Here is a 7879-nt window from a genome sequence, read left to right on the forward strand (position 1 = left end):
CCTTCAATCCTTGGACATGATCTTTGTTGGGGCCTGCTACCAACATNAATCAAATCTCTTGTACCAACACCTCGCGCCTGTTTGAGACCGTACAGAGATTTATTCAACCTGCAAACCAAGTTCTCTTTGCCTTTTTCCGCAAAACCTTCTGGCTGGAGCATATAAATTTCTTCTTCAAGATCTCCATGAAGAAACGTTGTTTTCACATCTAGCTGTTCTAGATGTAGGTCAAACACCGCACACAATGCCAACACTACTCTGACTGTTGTAAGCCGAACCACAGGAAAAAATATCTCATTGAAGTCAATGCCTTCTTTCTGAGCATACCCTTTTACCACCAATCTAGCACGATACCGCTCCACTTGGTTATTGCCATCGCGCTTGATCTTATAGACCCATCTGTTTCCAATGGCTTTTCTCCCTCGTGGTAGTGTAACAAGATCCCAAGTCTTATTCTTGTCTAATGCCTCCAATTCTTCTTGCATTGCTATCATCCACAAGGATACATCCGAGCTTTGAGTAGCCTCGTTGAAACTTGATGGCTCACCATCCTCTGATAATAGACAATATGCAATATTGCTTTCAGTGACATAATCTGAAAGCCAACCTGGTGGTCTTCTGTCTCGAGTTGACTGCCTCACATTGGAAATTTCAGACTCAACCTGTTCTTGTTCTTCGTGCTCTGATACTGCTTCACAAGAAATTTGACCTTCATCCGTCTTATTTTCCACCTGAAATATAGTAGTTTCTGAATTCGGTGTGCCTTTGTCTCCCTTTAATTTATCTTCCTCGATGATAACATCCCTGTTGATGACAAGCTTGTGAACAGTAGGATCCCACAAACAAAACCCCTTTACTCTATCAGCATAACCCAAGAAGATACATTTTCTGGATTTCGAATCTAACTTCGATCTTTCTTGCTCATTGTACAGAACGTACACATGACTTCCAAATGTATGCAAATGAGAATAATCTGTCGGCTTTTCAGTCCACATCTCCATCGGAGTTTTCAGATCAATCGCCACTGAAGGAGAACGATTGATAATATAACAAGCGGTTTTGACTACTTCTGCCCAAAATGACTTTTCTAGACCTGCAGTCCTCAACATAGCTCTTGTTCTATCCAACAAGGTTCTGTTCATCCGCTCTGTCACTCCATTCTGTTGAGGTGTGTAAGCCGTCGTGAATTGTCTTTTGATGCCCTCATGTTGACAAAATGCATCAAACTCGTCACTGGTATATTCTCCTCCATTGTCAGTCCTCAAACACTTGATTTTCTTCTCAGAATCAAGTTCAACTCGCGTTTTGAAATCTTGGAAGATATGGAAAACATCTGATTTCTTCTTGATTGGATACACTCAACATCTCCTAGAGAAATCATCAATGAACGAGACAAAGTATCTCGCTCCTCCTAGGGATACAACCGGTGCTTACCAAACATCCGAATGAATCAGCTCCAATATGCTTTTGCTCCTGGCAGTAGAAGTGCCAAACTTTAATCTGTGTTGTTTACTGGTAACACAATGCTCACAAAAGGGTAGTGACACTTTTGTAAGTCCCGGCAGCAGCTTCCGTTCTGAGAGAATTTTCACCCCCCGTTCTGACATATGCCGAGCTTTCTATGCCATAACACTGTTAATTCTTCTCCTGAACCATTTGATGCAACAGCTAGTTCTGTCTCTTTGTGTGTTTCTCCCAAAAGTACATACAGATTTGCAGCAACCTTTTCCGCTTTCATAACCACAAGCGTGCCTTTCACAATTTTCATGATCTCATTCTCGATACGAGTTTTGAACCCGATGTCATCCAATTGCCCCAAGGACAAAAGATTTTTCGTCAGTCCTTTCACATGTCGTACCTCATGTATGGTGCGCATGGTGCCATCAAATATTTTAATTTTGATAGTATCAACCCCATCGATTTCCAAGGCATGATCATTTCCCATGAATACAGATCCTCCTGAGACTGGTTTATAATGATCAAACCATTCTCTCCGAGACGTCATGTGCCACGTCGCTCTTGAATCCATAATCCATGTGTCACAAAATTTGTGTCCGTCTTCTGCAACTATTGCTGTTTCGCTGAATAATATTTCACCACTGCCTCAAGTACTGGCCACATTTCCTTGAGAACTTTTCTCGATACTCGTACACTCTTTCTTAAAGTGCCCTTTACCGCCACATTTAAAGCAGTAAATATTTTTCTTCTTACTTCTCGACTTTGATCTACCTCGTCTTTGGCTCCCACTAGAGTCACGGTCTATAAATCTTCCTCTTATCATCGGTAAAGCCTCCGCCTGCTTCGATGTTACCAACCTATCTTCCTTATTCTTGCGTCGGCTTTCTTCTCCGAGGACCGCAGTTAAGACATCGTCGAATCTTAGAAAGCCCGTAAGAATATTGTTGGTAATGTTGATGATAAGTTGATCATTTGAATCTGGTAGACTTTGAAATAGAAGCTCCGCACGTTCATTTTCTCCTATTTTATGCCCCATGGAAGTGAGTTGGGCAAATAGAGTATTTAGTGTGTTGATATGATCGGTCATCGATGAGGATTCCGCCATCTGAAGAGTATAAAGTCTTCTCTTTAGGAAAATCATGTTGTGTGGCGACTTGACCTAGTACATCTTTGTCAGAGTATCCCAGATAACTTTTGCTTTTTTTTATCTCAGAGATACTTGACAATACTTCGTCTGCTATAGCCAAGTGTAAATTGGCAACAGCGTTTGTATCTTTATTTTCCACAGCATAAAATTGCATCCATTGAACTTTGTTATCTCGTACCTTCCCGCCATTATGTCTACAACAATTTTAGTAGACTGGACAAAATAAAATTGCTTCCATCATCCGTACTCTCCACCGGTCTATCTCCAATAACCGCCAAGCAATTCTCCTTTCTTAAAGCTGCTTGTATCTTTATTTTCCACAGCATAAAATTGCTTCCATTGAACTTTGTTATCTCGTACCTTCCCGCCATTATGTCTTCAACAATTTTAGTAGACTGGACAAAATAATATCGTCTTAAATAAAAAATCTCAAAAAATCTTTTCTGATGTGGAAGATCAGTCTAGGCTGCAACCACAGAGCATACTCAGAATTTTAAGAAATTTAAACCAAGGCTCTGATACCACTTGTTGGTCCCACTTGCGGTAATTTGATATAATAAAACCCGAAAATAAAGAATAAACTGGACACCGAGATTTACGTGGAAAACCCTTAAAAATTATTAGGGTAAAAACCACGAGTAAGATGAAAAGAATTTCCACTATAATATTTTGTGGTGTACAACTCTCTCACTGTGTTTCCAAAGAGATCACATACTCTCTTAATACAGGAGAACAAACACCTCACAAATATTATAGAATGCTATAAGATGAGAGAAAACTCGAAAAAGGGATGATTTCAGAATGAAGGGAGAGCTTTATTTATAGAACTTCCTTTCAGTGTGAAAACGCGTTTAAAAACGCGTTTTCTCTTCTATTTGAAATTTCCACGAAGCTTCCGCCAACCACTTTCTTTGACTGGCCCCACCTTCTTTGAAAACTCTTGCCGACAGAAAGAAATTGTACTAAATCGTAGCAAGAAGGAAATTGAAATAGTAGCAGTGGTCGTTTGGGGCATATGGCAGAAAAGAAATGAGTTTGTATGGAATCAAAAGAGTAAACCAGCAGAATTGATATTAAGCTTAGCTATGGATATATTGGCGCAATGGCAGGCAACAAATCAACTCCCTGAAACTCATCGCCACACTGGCTCAATGGAGCAAGCCACAAGAGGTATTCTTAAAATGTAATGTTGATGCAGCGATATTTTTACTAACCCAATCCATGCAGGTTACATATGTATACTCCGAGACTCACAAGGCGCCTTAATATGTGCAATACATGGCAGTATACCGACCAGCATCCCCCCGCAACAGCAGAAGAGCTTGGAATGCGATAGGTCCTTAGTTGGCTAAAAGCAATGCAAGCGCAACAAGTGATTATAGAGTCAGATGCAAAAGTGGTTATCGAGACATGGAATGGATGATGGATCAAGCCAGATTCAACTAGTTTTGGTTTATAAGTAGTGGAAGACTGCAAAATTGTAGCCCGAATGTTCTCAAATTGAAGCTTTGTGTTTGTTCGTAGATTAGCGAATCAATCTTGCGATGCAAATCTTCATATATTTTTTATTATATTTTTTTATAAAATAATTTTTTTATAAATTAATTTCATATATTTTTATTATTTTCAATCATTTTAAAGAAAATAAATTGTAATACAAATCTATCTTAAATTAAATTTTATAAATTAATTTTTATTATATTTTTTTATAAATTAATTTCATATATTTTTATTATTTTCAATCATTTTAAAGAAAATAAATTGTAATACAAATCTATCTTAAATTAAATTTTATAAATTAATTTTTATTATATTTTTTTATAAATTAATTTCATATATTTTTATTATTTTCAATCATTTTAAAGAAAATAAATTGTAATACAAATCTATCTTAAATTAAATTTTATAAATTAATTTTTATTATATTTTTTTATAAATTAATTTCATATATTTTTATTATTTTCAATCATTTTAAAGAAAATAAATTGTAATACAAATCTATCTTAAATTAAATTTTATAAATTAATTTTTATTATATTTTTTTATAAATTAATTTCATATATTTTTATTATTTTCAATCATTTTAAAGAAAATAAATTGTAATACAAATCTATCTTAAATTAAATTTTTATAAATTTGTAATCTAATATTTTAATAAATGTAAATTATAATTACAAATATTTAATTATCTATCAAATTATTTTAAAAATATTTATAATTATTTTAAAACAACAATAATATTGTAATTATTACTAAACTTTATTTAACATTAACATTCAAAATACTATTGTTATTTTAATTATTAAAGTAAATGCATATTCACATATTTATTTCTAATAAATATATTTAAATTAATTTTAATAAATGTAAATTATAATTATAAATATTTAATTAACTATCTAATTATTTTAAGAATATTTATAATTATTTTAAAAAACGATAATATTGTAATTATTACTAAACTTTATTTGGCATTAAAATTCAAAATATTATTGCTATTTTAATTATTAAAGTAAATGCATATTCACATATTTATTTATAATAAATAAATTTAAATTAATTTTAATAAATGTAAATTATAATTACAAATATTTAATTATCTATCCAATTATTTTAATAATATATATTTAATTAGCACTTGGGACATTTTGGTCATTACAATAAAATTTACAAAATTAATCCATCATTTTAAAATCATACTAAACACCATGTTATTTATCCCACCATACTATTAATTCATATCTCTCATTTTTAATCACTCTAATTACTAATAATTTACTTATCTCATCACACGTATCAAACGGAGCCTATTATATGTAATTGTTCTTGATTTATCTTAAATAATATTTCTACCCTTTATTCAAAAAAATAAAAATAAAATTGTGATAAGAGGCTTGTTTATCTTCTCCAAATGCCTGTGAATCCTTAGGAGCAAGATTTTCCTCTTGCCAAATATTTAATTTCTAATACGATCTTGATTTTTATTTATTGTATTTTCAGTTTCATTTTCTATTTATAAATTAGAATCAGACTCGTCCGAGAAGACCATATATTGGAATTTTTGTGTCATATATATCCTCCTTGGGGATACATCATGCCCCTTTCCAAATTCACGAACACATTCTATAAAAGTCTTGAATGAATTTGGCCTGGGAGGTTTCGACTTCAGCTGCTCTGAAGCTAGTGTTGACATTTCTTCCCACTTTATTATTATTATTTTTAAGATTTTTAAGTGGAATTTAAAAAAAGACCCTAAAATTTTATGTATGACACAAAAATCTTATTAATTATAATTAAGTATTTAGAAAAATTGACTATTTTAGTCATGTAAGTTGGCGTGTTTTGGGTTTTATTAATTATTAATGTAGCTTGTCGAAGTTTGGTTTCGTCCAGTAACTTGGATTATTATTATTTTTTTTTGATCTTTTGTTTGTCTGAAACCACTAAATCTACTTAATATTGCTTATTTGATGTTAGTACTGTGACGTCCCGGACGTCTCATTATGATTTTCCACGAAAGGCCAAAAATGCCTAACATGAAAAACTGGAAAACGTAAATATTTAACCACTTCTATGGAGTCAGTAATCAATAAAATATTTATAAAGTGAAAAAAATACAAAATTTCACGGACATGCTGTTAAGAGGGTCTCGGACAGCTGTGCCATGCAAACTTCCCGCTTCCTCATCAGCTACTCCACCCTTTGTCCATAATCAAACTCGTTAATTGTATCTTCCTGACTTATACCATTCAAGTATAATGTAATAACTAAAGTAAATATCACAATTTGTTGATTTTGTAATGTGAAATTACTAAATAATTAACAGTTCTAAAATAATAAAACATGTCACATCTTGGTGAAACTTCTACTACTTTTTAACTTTGAAATCCTGCTGAAATTTTTTTTTTGAACATAAATTTCGAAAATCATATTTAAATATCTCAACATTTCCATAACCAAAAACTTAATTTAACATTTAAAATCTCAAGTACCTAAATCCCTGAAGCGTCAATTAAAAAAAAATCCAGCTTCTACCTTAAACATGATCAACACTAACATTAAAATAAAGCATAAATTAAACGCCTACTCTCATTATTGAAAACAAACATTTAAATGAATCGCATGCATGCAACCCTACTTAAAATCATCATTTAAAAATTTTCACAAGCAATTACCAATAAAATGCAGCGGAGTAAAATATATGAGAAAAATCCTACATCCAATAGTAAGATAAACCAGCGTATAAAACACTCGAATCCTCTCAAAACATGAAATCATAATAGTGCGGAGAAATCATAGGCCCTCGGGTTGTGTCGTCTACCAGGTCCGCTGACTCAGAGTCCAGCACCTCCAGTCTTCTCGACATCGAACTCACCTGCATCACACACGCCTAGTGAGTCTAAAGACTCAACACACCTATACCGGTAATAACAAGTACATATACGTAGCACACAACAGTGAAAAATATCATACTCAACATAACTTTCATGAACTTAAAAGCGTAACGTAAACGTGTCGTAGAAAATCATATCGTGTCAAATCAGGTAATTTCATGTCATCATGTATGTGTCAAAGCAGCTCATCAAATCAGCATAAACTTAAACATTTTTTTTAATTGAATTCAGTTCATTAGTTGTGACTTTCGTATCAGCTCTATCGTATCAGCTCTATCGATGTATCCATCTATAAAACCGTGGTACCCGGCGGCAGGGGACATTAGCGACAGCATTACCCGCCCACTGAGCCCGGGCCTCAGCTCATCATATCTCATGTTATCGTATACATATACATTGTCAGTCACAACCAATTTCCATCCTTAAAAAATATTGTCATTCTCATCACTTAATAAAAACATGCATATGCGTAACTTTTTCTTTAAACCAAATATGCAACGTATTTATCATAATTGCGTAAAAATTGTAAAAATGATGCATAAAAATTTAGAATATCATATATTTGTGCTCAGGGCGCTGCCAGGACCAAAATCTCACCTCGGGTGCAAAATAACCATTTTGCCCCTAGAACCCAAAACTTGTCGTTTCACCCCTGGACCTCTAAAATTGACCCGAAGCTTACCAAAATCCTTAAAATGTCTCAAAACATTTTTATAAGCACTCCTAGACGTAAACTCGAGCCAAAATCAGAACTTAACCGATTCGTTTTAAAACTTGGACCGGGTCCCGGTTTTAACCCGAATCGACTCGAAACTCAACGAAAATTTTCCCAACTTTTTCCTACACCTAATAAACACTTAAAAGACTCTAAAAACCTCAA

The sequence above is a fragment of the Primulina huaijiensis genome, chromosome 7 (genome assembly GCF_012295235.1).
Source record: "Primulina huaijiensis isolate GDHJ02 chromosome 7, ASM1229523v2, whole genome shotgun sequence".
In the NCBI taxonomy this organism is placed as follows: Eukaryota; Viridiplantae; Streptophyta; class Magnoliopsida; order Lamiales; family Gesneriaceae; genus Primulina; species Primulina huaijiensis.